General features: G+C 53.2%; 1 protein-coding gene across 1 annotated transcript in view; it reads left to right on the top strand.

The window, feature by feature from the left end:
- EFCAB8 (EF-hand calcium binding domain 8) overlaps positions 1–14,698 on the top strand; it is a 3,172,177-nt gene that overhangs the window by 1,036,492 nt on the left and 2,120,987 nt on the right. The window lies entirely within an intron of this gene.

Raw genomic sequence — 14,698 nt, 5'->3', positions numbered from 1 at the left:
CGTGTGCGGAGCCATGAGTCTTCGCTCCACCGCGTAGGCCGGATCTCCCCTATCTCCGCACCACCACTCATTCAGAGTTAACAGGTGGGAGGCCTGATAGTAGGAGAGTATATCCGACGTAGCCAGACCCCCTCCATACGTTGAGAGGAAACACGTCCGCAATGCTACCCGAGCCACCCCACCCTCCCATAGAAACTGGCCTAAGATCGAATTCACCCGACGGAACCAGCTCAGCGGGATCGTATACGGATGATTCTGTAACTGATACAGAAGACGAGGGAGGGCCACCATCTTGAAAATCGCCGACAGACCGAATATAGTGAGCGGCATCCGAGCCCACAGTTGGATATCTTGGCACACTCGCTCCCAGACGGGCACCACATTACGCTCCCAGGAAACCGCCGGGGTGGGAGACAAAAACACCCCTTGATATTTGAGTCTCCCCGCCGCCATCTGCACCGAGGAGGCCTACTCCCCCATCTGAGCCGTACCCCCCAATTCCCACAGGGTAGATTTCTGGGGATTCATGAAGAGGCCCGAATTCTCCCCGAAGATCTGCATAATGCGGAGTATCCGGGGTCCTGTGCGATCAAGATCCGTCAGAAAGAAAAGGACATCGTCCGCATATAGGGCAATGCGATCAACCAGTCCACTCTCCCACTCAAAGCCAGAGATTTGCGCGTCAATCCGCACCCAGGCCGCCAGGGGCTCCATGGCCAGGGCAAACAGGTATGGGGACAGAGGGCATCCCGGACGTGTTCCACGTTGCACCGGGAAGGTCACCGACGTCACCCCCGCCACCCTGACCAAGGCTGTGAGCTCCGTATATAGAAGCCGCACGTAGGATATGAACCGCGGACCCAAGTTCAAACGTTGCAGTAACAAGAACAGATATCGCCAGCTGAGAGAGTCAAATGCCCGGTCCATGTCCGCCAGCAGCAGGGCTGCTGGAACCCCCAACCGCCGTACCGCAGCAACCGCCACATGGGCCCGCCGGATATTATGTCGTGTAGCGCGGGATGGCATAAACCCGGCCTGATCCGGGTGGACCAGCGAGGTAATTTAGAGTAAGAGGCGGTTGGCCAGGGCCTTCGCCAGGATTTTGGCCTCCATGTTGAGGAGAGAAATCGGGCGATACGAGGCGTGTTCCTCCGGGGGTCTACCAGGCTTGTGGAACACCACAATTTCAGCTTGCCTCCAGTCCCGAGGCAGCAACCCACTGTCTCGAGCCTCCTCTACCACTGCCATGTAATGCGGACCCAATTGGAGGAAGTACTTCTTGAAAAACTCACTCGGGAACCCGTTGGGGCCCGGGGCCTTTCCCGGGCTGAGGCTCCCCAGCGCCTCCCCAAACTCCTCCAACGTGAGCGGGAGATCCAGTTTAGCCCTATCCGCCTCCGATAAAGTTGTAATAGGGTGGTCATGGAGGAATCGCTCCACTTCCAGTCCCGGGAGGCATTCACATGGACTATATAGGCCTGCATAGTATGTAGCGAAGCTATTAGCGAGTGCACCTGGGTCCACAAGAGGCAAGCCCTCTGAATCCACCAGTCCCGGGAGATCCGGGGCACGATGCACCCCCTGACACAGCCTGTGCAACATTGCACCTGATTTATCCCCCCACTGGTATACCCGACTCCTAGTGGCCAGCCAAGCCTGACGTGCCTTGTCCAGCAACAGGGAGCCGTACGTCTGTTGTACATATAGTAGCTGCCGGCGAAGCATCTTCCCCCCATCCACCCGGCCCCTTCGCTCCAAATCCGCGACTTCGGCCTCCGCCCTGAACAACCCTGCCCGGCGCTCGCGGCGGGCCGCCGCACAGTATGAGATATCCGCCCCACGCAGTGTCGGCTTCAACGCCTCCCACAACATGTCCGCCCACATTCAGTGTCAGATATTGATCTAGCGCCGTAGTCATGTGCGTCATATAGGCGCTTTGTTGCAAGTGCCACCCCGAGAGTCGCCAGCGAAACGGCCGCCCCGAGCCCCCCATACGTAGGAGCGCCGATACTGGAGAGTGATCCGAGAGCCCCTGCGGAAGAATCTCAGCCTCCGCCAGACGGAACTCGGCGGACCCCGAGAGAAAAATGTAATCAAGTCGGGAGAAGGAGCCGTGGACCGCTGACAAGAATGTATACTCGCGGGCAAGGCTATGGCAACGCCGCCAGGCATCCACCCATGCGAGGCCCCCGACCAGCGCACTAAGTTTCGTCGGCCCACCCTCTCCTCGCCCCCGACCGTCGGTCCCTGCCGAGATCCATCACATCATTCCAGTCTCCCCCGATAATCCCCAGAGCCTCTGGGACGTCCGCCCAGCGTGCCATAAGCTGCTCCGCAAACGTCCAGGACAGGGGAGGGGGGCATACACACTACCAAACACCACTTGTTCCACTCCTATCTGCCCCAGAACAAAGATATATCTCCCATATGTGTCTGCCCAGGTCCGGTGATGCATAAAGGGGCCCGCCTATGTACCAATATGCCTACGCCCCTGGAACCCCGAACAAACCCCGAGTGAAACACTTGCGAGTAACCATAGCGCTGAAGGCATAAGACCTTTGTCCCCAACAGATGCGTCTCCTGTAGGAGCAGCACGTCCACCCCGGCCCTCTTCGCATATTGCAGAAGCGCCCCCCTCTTGATTTTGTCCAAGGCGCCCTGGACATTCCAACTCAACACCTTAAGCGTGGCTATTCTCTCACTAGTCCCCCGGGAATCTGCCGCCATGAGAGGAATGACAAAGGAACAACATCAACAAAAAGACCCCGGCGTCAGTCTCTGCCCCAGCCCAGCTCTGTACAAAAGTGCGGTCAACCCCCAACCCAGAACCCCCATTCCCAACTATCCCCCCCAAACCCGCCTCCCCCACCCCATACCTCACCAACGCTGAAGTACCTGTCGCGGTGAGAAGCATCCCAGGGTCCCAACCATGAACCTCAGGAGTTCCCAACCAATGGATCCCCAACTTGCCCCCCAAAACGAAGACACAAAGACCCCACCCGCAACCTGCTACGGTGGCATCTGCCCTTCACTATATTCTCCGGGGCCGAGGCCATCCCGCGCAACGGGAGGACGAATCAGCCAGCAGCCCTCCCACACAGCGGAAGCAAACAAACCCCGGCCACATGGAGCTCCCACACCCTCAAGAACTAGTCGGCAGTTGGCCAGCCTCAGAGTCCGCCCCACGCCGGGCCCCCCCGGGCCTATTGCGACGACGGGATCTGGATCGCCATTGTCTCTTTGCATTAGTTCCCATCGCCTCATTCTGGGATGATTCCCGACCCGGGGGTTTATGGGGGCGCAACTTTACTGTCTCATCTGTCCATTTGAAGACCTCCTCGGGCGAGTCAAAGAACAATGTACGAGCCTCGTAAACCACCCTCAGGCATGCAGGATAAAGAAGTGCATAGGATAGATGGAGCTCTCGCAGCCGGGCCTTGGCCGCCAGGAAGGATTGGCGCTGCTGTTAGACCATGCGCGTGTAATCCGGGAAGACAAGAATACGGAAATTTTCAAATTGAAGAGGTTCCTTCTCTCTGGCCTGACGGAGAATAACATCCCTGTCATGATAGTTAAGGATTTTGGCAATAACAGGCCGCGGACGGGCCCCCACCGGCGGCTTCTGAATAAGTGCACGATGCGCCCGCTCCACCACAAAGCAACGGGACAACGAATACGGCGGGAGCCAGCCCACCAGCCATTGGGAAAGGAAGCGCTCCATGCTATTTCCCTCGCAGCCCTCCGGAAAACCCACAAAGCGCAGGTTGTTTCTGCGGGCATGTCCTTCTGCGTCCTCGACCCTGCTCGCCAGGCCCCGCTGGGTCGACTCCAGGGCCGCCGCCCGTTTCTTCAGTGTCGCCATCTCATCTTCCACGCCCGACACCCTAGTTTCGGTCTCTGTGATGCGGTCTACCGCGTTGCGTAGATCCTGGCGCAGTAACATCACATCTGCGCCCACGGCCCCTATCTTAGTGTCCAACATGTCCCGGGACTGTGTGATAGCTGCTAGGAGGGCAGCGTTGTCCGGCGGCGCCGCCGAGGGCCCCCCGGCGGCCGCCCCGACCACGCAATGACTGGTAAATTTATCAATTGGCCCTTGCTTTGCTGCCCCTCCGCCATGCTTGTCCTTGGTCATTGTCACAGGCCCGCTCCTAGAACACAGACGCTCAAGACCCGGGGAACCCAAGGGTGGGCTGCCCCCGCCGCCAACGGTGCCGCCCCTGGGATGCTGCCCCTTCCAAGAGTCTTAGGCGCCAAACGCCCGGCTAGAGCCACATATATCAGGGTTCTGACCACCCCGCTCCAGGCCCCCAGCCACAGTCGCCCGGTCCGCGGGCCACCGGCCTAGGCCCGATCACCACAGGAAGGACCCAATCACCACCGCACACGTAGGGCCCCCGGGGGGGGGGCGCAACTTCCGCACCCACCCCACCAGTCAGCCGTATCAGGTCCCTCCGCCGTGGGAGTCCAGCAGGCCACAGCCCGCCCTGACCGGGCCAAATCACTGTCCATGTGCACCCGCCACCTCCACCCAGTCTCCTCGCCCCCCTGCCCCCCCCCCCCAGTCTCCGATGTAATGGGGGGGGAGTGCGAGAGCGAGAGCGCAGCACACGGAAGGACAGGGGCGACACCGATGCGGAGCCCGCCCACTCACCGCACCTCTCCGCCACTTGCAACACTCCGGGCCAGGGCGGCCCAAGAATCCTCTGCAGATCACCCCCGGATCAGGCTGGGGCGTCTCCACCCAGGGCACCTCTCTGCTGCTGTCGTCCGTCCACCTCCGGGCTCGGTACGAGGTCTCCGCTGCTGCTCCGCGCTCGGAAGATAAGCCTCGCCACTCCTCGTACTGGAGGCCGCGGCTCACCGCGCCACACTAGGCCTGCGGGCGCCGCTCCGATATCTGGCTGCTTGCGTGGGGCTTCGGCCCTCAAGAATCAATCGGGCTGCCCTCGCTGTCCGCCGCCACTGTCTCCATCGCGCAGGGCACCCCAGCCCCGGGGAATAAAGATATTTAGAAGGATATCTTACACGGGCGGGCGGGAGCCGACTCAGAACCCGTCCGCCATCTTGGCTGACCAAGCCACGCCCCAGCAATCTCAACTTTAAGCTACATTTGAACCAAGGACGCATGAAAGTTAAACAATTGCTGTTTGCATTCAAAATTCTAACAGAAAAGCTTATAGGCTGTTCTACTGGCCACCTGTTAAAAGTGATTGCAGCAAAATTCCTACCTTCCATCTCTTATTTATTTATTTGAGTTTTATACAGCGCTGGCTAGACCCGGAGGTATCAGAGCGCTTTACATAAGGTTCCACAAAATGACATAAGTTTCAGGTTACATCACTTACTAGAAAAACATTTCACGAACGTAGAAGATGAGATAAGTGGAGCTTAGAAGGGAAAGGGTGTAGGGTAAAGGGATAGGAGGGAAATAGGATGGAGAGACGAAGGAGAGTCTGCCCAGAGTCCGACTGGGTAGGTCACGGCCGAGGGGGAAGTCCCCAGCCCATCTCCTCTATAACTATCAGGTAGCTCCACCGGTCATTGGTCAAATAGCTAGGTCTCAACCAGAAAACATTTAGAGAGCATAGTAAACAAGATAAATGGAGCATAGGGGGGGAAAGGGGGTAGGGTAAAGGGGTAGGAGGGAGAATGCGACGGAGAGACGAAGGAAAGTCTGCCCAAAGTCCTGCTGGGTAGGTGACGGCTGAGGGGGAAGTCAACAGCCCATCTCCTCTTTAGCTATCAGGTAGCTCTACCGGGCATCGGTCAAAAAGCTAGGTCTCCACGGTCAGAGGTAAGTTCGTAGATTAAGTATCCTGATGGGTAGGCAAGATGGGGGATGGATAGGGAGGAGACATTCCACAGCGCTTGGTCACTCCTTTTTGTTCTGTTTTTTTTTTTTTGTGCCTGAACTTTCTCCTCTTGTGTCTCAGCAGATTACAGGATAGTTCACATTCGTGCTGCATAGGCCTTTGCCGGTAACCACTGCTCTTGGGGCCGCCAGGCCGGGTGTTGTTGCCTTTGTTTTTATGAAGCGTCTCCACCGGGCGCCATTTTAAAGTCAGGCGCCCGGCTTCAACAGCTCCTTGCCGCCTCTCAGTCCCTTCTCTCCTTGGGTGGTCGCAGACTGAACAGCTGTTCCAATAGTTGCCCTTCCAGGTGTTAAACCGTTCCCTGGGGTACCCCTTGTAGCCTAATCAACGCTAGGTCACCATAATGCAGTGTTAACCAGCTTCCCCACCGGATCCTGCACAGTTCCTGGGGCGCAATGAGGCCTTATGCGTAACCACTATTCTGAGCGGTGTCTTTCTGTATGCCAGGGCCCTTGCGTCATTCCTTCCTGTGCATTGCAAGCAGGGCGCCGAGTCTCATGTCTCCCGTTGTGCTCCACTCATTCGTGCTTGTTTTCCATGCATTGCCTGGCCCCGTCGGCCGCCATCTTAAGGTCAGGCAGCTAGGATCTAATCAGCACTCGTCACTACCATATTCAGGGTATCTCGAGGGGCACACACTCTCACAGTCAAAGGGGGAGCCTCAGCATCAACAGGGGTCCCCTACTGCCACCCTCAGCAGTCTCCTACCGAAGAGCCCCACTCGGCAGATGACAGAAGCCGCTCCCGATCTCGGAGCAGGCCGCCTCGCCTCATCCGCAGCTTGCAGTCCTCAAGGTACCTTTAGGGTATGCCGCTGCCCTCCTCCGTCACCTGCTTGGCCCCATTAGTGCGTGTACCGTGTCCGCACTTAGGACTCGCGGACCACCGCCATTTTTACGTCGTCCGGGCCGCTCCTCCATCCCGAGTCTTTTCTTCATTCCTGAAAACAGAAAACGGCCAACAGCTCCTAATTTCGCTGATGCATGCTGCGCTGCATCTCATTATTTATACTTGGGTACACTTTGGCGCCTCTTCGCTCCCGCTAGCCCCAGAGACAGCCACGGGGACGACAGAGCCAAAGAGAACTTCGTCCTCCCAGCCATCTTGCATGGCCACGCCCAGAAATGTTGAACATTAAAGACGCCACAACTTTGAACACAGCACAATCCACCTTTTTTAAGAGATTGTTTTTACTTCTGTCACATATCTCCCAAGCACAAATCCGCCTAGAATGTGGATTAAAAAATCAGATCCCAGCAAGACAAGATGCACTTGTAAAATACTAGTGGAGGATGAGGGAAGCAGAAGACCACACCTAAGCCCATCATTGCTGGGTAGAGATCGAAAATCAAGCAAGACTAAGCAACTCAGTTACTACAGTTTTGAAGGAATCTCTCTCAGCATTACAACTAGAGGAGGCCTGGCTTATCCCTACAACATATTCCGGTTTCAAAGCTGTCGTGAATAAAGCCATCAAACGTTTTATTTTTACTAATAGATAAAACTGCCTTTTCGAAAAAAACACCACGCTTGGGCAGTGATACATGCCTATCAGATGCTGAAATCCCAACCGTACCTGTCTGAACACTTCTCTCATCAGAAAAAGCATTATTTGACGCTACTGTGAATGGGGTCATTTCCCACGAAGGACTTGACCCCGAAATGGAAATACACATGGCCATCCAGGGAATGCTGCCTCTGCGTACAAGGGGACGAAACTTTATTACATCTACTATGTATGTCAGGCTCCTCCATTCCGAATCCTCGGGGATGTGCCGATGCTCAAAGGGGGGCCCACCTCTGAATCAATCCAAGTCTGGATGAGGTATATATACACAGACTTTTGGGGCAATTGAGCGGGGGAAGGAAAGGGTAGGAACTGCGGGGAGGGAGATCTGCGAAGAAAACAAAAAAACACCATGAGGATTCTGCTATCACTTCTCCCTTCTGACAGTGGCATTTATTTTACACCTAATGCTCCTTAATATTACAACTCCTACCTGAAACAAATAAAGGTGAAGAAAAAATATCAGAAGAGAGCAGAGGGTGGTGGCACAGTCAGAGCAAAACTCTATCGAGAAAACAAGAAAGAACACATGAGAGAGTACTCCTTGTTGCCCCCTCCCCCCGCCCCCCTCCCTAATCTTCACTAAAGCCCCTTCTGGAAACACCTACCAGGGATACTTGTCCTGTAAACCATGTTTTGCCTGGTTGTGTATTCAGTTACCCCCTCTAAGCGACCTCTCTCCTGTGATGGAAATATAAAGAACAACCAAACAAAAAAAAAGATATGTGCAAGAAGTCTTTCTTAAAAGTCTGGAACAAGTAGTGTTTAATCCTGATCCATGAGATGCGAGGAAATGTTTTTGTTCCCATTGCCCCTAGCAACAGATCTAAACACAGAAAACAGTCTCGATATGGGCGGTATTACAATCCACACAGCCTGGTAATGACCCGAGTACAGTGTTGAGTTACCCCCATATGTACCAACTGAAACATGTAATCACATCTGATAATCCAACAGTAATAGCCACAACAGCCGGAAGATATCGTGGGCGCTTTATGTCTCCCTGCATGAAACCGGGTTCGTCCTATGGTTTCTCCAACAGGGAGAGTGCAGCCCAAGCGCCTCAACAGGCACCTAAACTATTCTGCAAGAGACGGCGTAACCACGCGTCTTGTCCAACAAAGGAGTCTAACGGAAACGGAGAGCCTGTCACCGTTGTAGGAGAGTAGGGTCTGCTTTCTATGTTCACCCCCACTTTTTGCTTTTGCTTTACTGGTTTTCGACTAAGATGTGGCTGTGGGCCTGCTAATCAGACCCACAGCCCTGCTGTTCTCTCTCTAAATTGATACTATGTACTTTAGGTGCATAACCCATTTGGATAGGATCACCTTATTGGCCCCTGTACAGTGTACCTTAGGTACCCAGGGCATAGGTGTACCCTAGGCCTACCAGGGGCTGCAGCATGTATTATGCCACCCCTGGCCTGGCCTTCCATTATGACACAACTGGCTGATCACTCAGCTGGGGCAAGGTCGTGTAATCACCCCTTGCTTAGGTGTAGTATTCCTATACCTAGCTTACATATAGACACATGTGTACCTATCAGCCACTCCTATGGCAGGCCTTAACAATCCTGGAGGCAGAGTGCTTGGTAACATGTGAGATGGTGCTCTAGCATGAGCTGAGCCTGTCTGCAGCTTTCGGAACCATGTCCTTATAGCTGTTCTATGATATAGCCTACCATATACTCTTAAAGTGCCTTATAATCTTAAACGGTTATGGTAACTATGGTTTGGCTTTATCAAAACATGTCGTGTAAGGTGTCTAACACTTTGGAATAATACCCCCATCCCATTTCTGGGGATGAGGATATTATCCCTCCCTTCTAGAGGGAGAAGACATGTTGTAACCTACTTACCCGGTTAAAGTTAACCAGAGCCCCAGCATCACAAAATGGATGCTGCTGCCACAGACACGAGTCTGACCTCCTGCTGCTGGGAGTGATCCCGGCAAGGGAGGCTTGGACAATAGGTTTCCTGCCTTGGGAGGTGCGAGCACCACCCCAGACAGGCCTTAGTGTATTGGGGCAGGGAGGGATGAAAAGAATGAGACATGCCTGGGGCACACAAGGTGTCCCGTGCATAGTCCAGTTCAAACCGGTGCTGGGGCTCTCCAGCCCCAGTCCTGGCGCGAAACTGGACAAAGGGAAGGGGGTGTAACCACCCCCCTCCCAGGTCCCATCCATAAGGCGTGACCTAGCAGGTAACCCAGCCCCCCAGATTTGGATAACAGTGGTAGCTGGGCCCCAGGAGATTAGATTATCCTGAACCTGCAACTTGAACAGAAACTCTGGACCTTCGACATTCGACGAAAGAAGAAGACTGAAGAATCTCCCTTGTGGCCAAGGAGTGGCTACCCTGTGCAAACAGGCACCATCAAGAGACTACCCTTTGCTTTGCTGAAGTTCTACGAGGGACCGACTGCAGAGCCCGACCAGAGCCTTGACTTCCAGACTTCTCCGACCCTGATCCACATCCACAGCCGAGCTGAGATCCGTGGAGGCGACGAGAGACGTGGGACCGGCTACCTGGGAAAAGTGGCGAGTACCTTCCAGCGCAGCTTCTGAGGTACCCTCGAAGTTGTGCACCGGGGATTGAGAAGCCCCAACCCCAAGCACCATCTGCACCGAAGATCAGCCCCCCACACTCCACGAGTCCTGCGTGGGGCCCTTCTGCATTTTCCTGCTTGCCGCGCCTGTCCGGTTGCTTGCCCGTTGGCTAGTGGCCTTTGTGACGACGCATCCAGAAATCTTCACTGCTGGTTTGGCTCCTCCAGACTGGCTCCCGCTTCCTTGCAAAAGAGAAGCACCCCAGACCTTCCTGGTCTGCACCAGAAGCAAGTCCTCCGTTCTTCGTGGGTTCCGCTTGCCAAGGCTTGGTGAGTCCTAGTTCGACTTCGACGCCGCCGACAGCAAGAGCCTTCGTGGGACAGCTCGCCTCCTGGTCCTGGTCATCCTCGACGTTCCCTGATCCTCGTGGCTGCAGCGACAAGCTTCACCTTCACCTGCAATCTTCACGACATCGCCTGGTTCCTGCCTGGTTCCACATGGTCACTGGCTAGTGACCTTGACTCTGTCCCTTCTGCTTGCAGGTCTCCTCTCTTCTTGATCCCAGCCTTGGGATCCACCGGACACTCTTCACTGACTGCCTGTCAGCAACTTTCCTTCAGGAGTCCATAGAAGTCCACGACGAAACCCGACGCAAGTTCACACCTATGCACCCGCAGTCCGTGGGCTAGGTAACTTGGGTACTTCGGTGCTCACAAGGGTAGTGACTATCCTAGGGTCTAGTTTCCGAGTCTCGACTCTCTAGCTGCTTCAGAAGTGTCCTTAAACTGTTAATTGCTAACAACGACTATTTCTATCGACTTTTACGCATTACGTGTGAGTGTTTCCACTCTGCACCTGAATCCCGTGGGCCTCCCACTTCCTAACTGTTGCTAGTGCAGTGTAGCCCCAGCGATTCCCTAGGCCTATCCTATTTCCGTGACAGTGGTCCTTATACCACTTACTTAGTATATGGTTTGCGTGGCCCCGAGGGCCTAACTGTATTACTTACCTGTGTGACTTAATGTATGCTTAAATAAGACTGTGTTGTACTTACCTCTAATCTCATAAAGAGTGCTGAGGGTTTGACTAGAATAAATACACTTTATTTTATATATATATCTGTTGTGGTGTCCTTTCATTTGGTATTCAAGGGATTATATATGGTATCACAGCTGGCTTCACATGCCATTCAGAGTTTAGCCTAAGACTGCTCTTGTCCATGCTACCACTAGGATAGCTGGTCTATAAGGTTGACTTTACAACCAATCACCATAAGGGTTGTTTGGACTGATATAAGGTGCACACTAGAACTAGTGACATCATACATCAGGCCAACTTCTCACATTGGTGAGCAGCGGTTGGGATCTGAGCTTGCTGTTGTAATACCATTGTAATCTTGAGATACTAAATTGAAAGATCACACAGATATTGTCTAGGTACATATAACATAGATTATAATACTTAAGTCCTACTGGACTTAGTGGTTGTAGGTTGAAGGGAGTAACACACCCTGACTACAACTACCAGAGAGGTTTAGTAGAAACAACTAGTGTAGGTAGGTGCACACACCACACCCTCACTAGATCATGTCTCTGGGAGGAGATCAAGTAGATGCTCTCTCAGGAGGGGCAGGTCTGAAGAAGACCCCCTCTAGATATGATACCCTAACTTTTCAGGAGATGAGACAATTGTGTACCTCCAGAAAGTTAAAACAGGGTGCAAACCCTACCCTCCTTCAGCTAGTACAACTCCTAGAGGAGTATGATGCTCTTAGAGCCTCACAGGCCAGTACCCTAGGTACAAAGGAGGGTCTACCCACCACAGATGAGTCAGATGGGACTTCAGATGAAGAGGTAGACAGCCAGGGCCAAGTAGGAAGACTTAGCCAGGCTAACCTAAGCTTACATGGGAGTTTGCGTGGGGTCCCCCCATACAGACCCCCAAGTGGGCTTACACAGAGAAGCAGGAGGGACAGATCCCCTTCAAGGGAATCCATCCACTCCCATGTCTCTAGCATCTCTAATGCGTCCTCTCACAGGGGAATGACTTCCCCTGAGAGAAAGGAGCATGAAGCCAGAATGAGGGAAGCTAATCTGAGGATTCAGAGGGAAGAACTTGCCCTTGCCAAGGAGAAGCTTGCTCTGGCTAGAGAGCAAAAGTTAAGTGGGTCAGAACCCACTGGTGGCAGCAATATCCCTAAGGATAGAGACAGGCACTATGATAATAGAAACCTGAGCAAGATTGTCCCTCCCTACAAGTGTGGGGATGACATCCACAAATGGATAACTGCTTTGGAGAGAGCTTGCAAAGTACAGCAGGTACCCCAAAGTCAGTGGGCAGCTATCTTGTGGCTCTCCTTCTCTGAGAAAGGTAGAGACAAGCTCCTCACAGTTAGTGATGAGGATGCAGACAATTACACTGTCCTGAAGAGTGCTCTGATTGATGGGTTTGGCCTAACCACTGAACAATACAGGTTGTTGTTCAGGGATACCCAGAAGACACAGACTCAGGACTGGACTGACTTTGTAGATTGTGCCACTAAGGCTCTGGAAGGCTGGCTAGTGGGAAGTAAGGTTAAGGACTATACAGGATTGTATAATTTGATCATGAGAGAACAAATCCTTAACAACTGTCAAAACCAGCTACTGCATCAACACCTGATTGATTCTGATCTGACTTCTCCCCAAGAATTGGGAAAGAAGGCAGATAGATGGGTCAGGACTAGAGTTAAGCAGAAAAACCAGAACCAGGGCGGTGATCAGAAAAAGGCAGACCAGAAGGGTAATGATCAGAAACAAAAAGACCAAAAGTCTTCACCAGGCCCCCAAAAGGCTCAGGGGGAGGGTGGTCCCAAAAAGGATAAAAATAAAGATGGCCAAAAGAAACCATGGTGCAACTATTGTAAGTCCAACTCACATTGGTTTAGTGAGTGCACCAAAAAGGATAAGCCCCCAGCCACCATTGCCCCTAAGGCAACTGTACCCCCTAGTCCAGCTGTAAGTGGTGGTTCCCAGCAAAATGGCGTAGTAGGGTTAACCCTGGGAACTGAGGAGGATTCTGGCCTAGTCAGAATACCTACTCAGGCTGTTCTGATCTGTGATGGGGACTTAGCTTTGTCCTCTACTGTAGGCCCCAGTAACCTGGGCAAGTACAGACAGACTCCTTTTATCAACCAAAGAATGGCTCAGGCCTACAGGGACACTGGGGCTAGTGTCACAATGGTGACACCTGCCTTTGTGGACCCTGGACAGATCATACTAGGTGAGAATTACCTAGGGACCAACGCTAGCAATGCCACTACCTCCCATAGTGTGGCTATTGTTAACTTCTCCTGGGGAGGGGTAACTGGCCTCAAGAAAGTTGTTGTTAGTTCAGACCTTCCTGTAGAGTGTTTACTGGGCAATGATCTTGAAACTTCAGTTTGGTCTGAAGTGGAGTATAGGACCCATGCAGAAATGCTGGGGATAGATGCACATGTCCTTGCAGTGACCAGGTCACAGGCCAAAAAGTGCACCACTGAACAAGTGCTGGATCCTGAAACTATGGACCAGTCACAACCCAAGAGAAAGAGCAGTAGGGTTAAGGCTGTGCCTTTCCCCCTGCCTCAGGTGGTGGATCAGCCCTCCCAGGAGGATGATTCTGAGAGCCCTGAAGGAACTGTCCTAGAAGAACTTGAACCTGATCAGGTTGAGTTTCTTGGGACAGGGGGACCTTCAAGGGCAGATCTGAGGCAGGCTCAATTAGACTGCCCCTCTCTTGAACCCCTCAGACAGCTGGCTGCTGCTGAGGCTGCAGGGAATACTCAAGGTACCCATAGAGTGTATTGGGATGAAGGGCTACTGTACTCAGAGGCTAGAGACCCCAAGCCTGGTGCATCCAGGAGGTTGGTCATACCACTGAAGTTCAGAGGCTTCCTTCTTACCTTGGCCCATGATATTCCCCTTGCAGGACATTTAGGCCAGAACAAGACTTGGGACAGGCTTGTCCCTCACTTTCACTGGCCCCATATGTCAGAAGATACTAAGGAGTTTTGTCGCTCCTGTGTCACCTGCCAAGCCAGTGGCAAATCAGGTGGCACCACAAAGGCCCCCCTCATACCACTACCTGTGGTGGGGGTCCCCTTTGAAAGAGTGGGCATAGATATTGTAGGACCAATGGACCCACAAACAGCATCTGGGCACAGATTTATACTGGTGATAGTGGACCATGCCACCAGGTATCCAGAAGCTATTCCCCTGAGGACCACAACAGCTCCTGTTGTGGCAAGGGCCCTGCTTGGAGTATTCTCCAGAGTGGGCTTTCCAAAGGAGGTCATTTCTGACAAAGGTGCCAACTTCATGTCAGGATACTTGACTGCAATGTGGAAGGAGTGTGGTGTGAACTACAAGTTCACCACACCCTATCACCCACAGTGCAATGGGCTTGTTGAGAGATTCAACAAGACCCTAAAGGGAATGATAAAAGGTTTACCAGACAAGCTTAGGCGAAGATGGGACATCCTTTTACCCTGCCTTCTGTTTGCTTACAGAGAGGTCCCACAAAAGGGGGTTGGCTACAGCCCTTTTGAGCTTTTGTTTCGGCATCCTGTAAGAGGACCCCTATGTTTAGTAAGGGAAGGATGGGAGAGACCTCTCAGACAACCCAAACTTGATATAGTGGATTATGTACTTGGTCTCCGCTCCAGGATGGCAGAGTATATGAAGAAGG

This window comes from Triturus cristatus, chromosome 7 (genome assembly GCF_964204655.1).
Source record: "Triturus cristatus chromosome 7, aTriCri1.1, whole genome shotgun sequence".
Lineage (NCBI taxonomy): Eukaryota > Metazoa > Chordata > Amphibia > Caudata > Salamandridae > Triturus > Triturus cristatus.
This window is presented reverse-complemented; position numbering and strand designations above follow the sequence as displayed.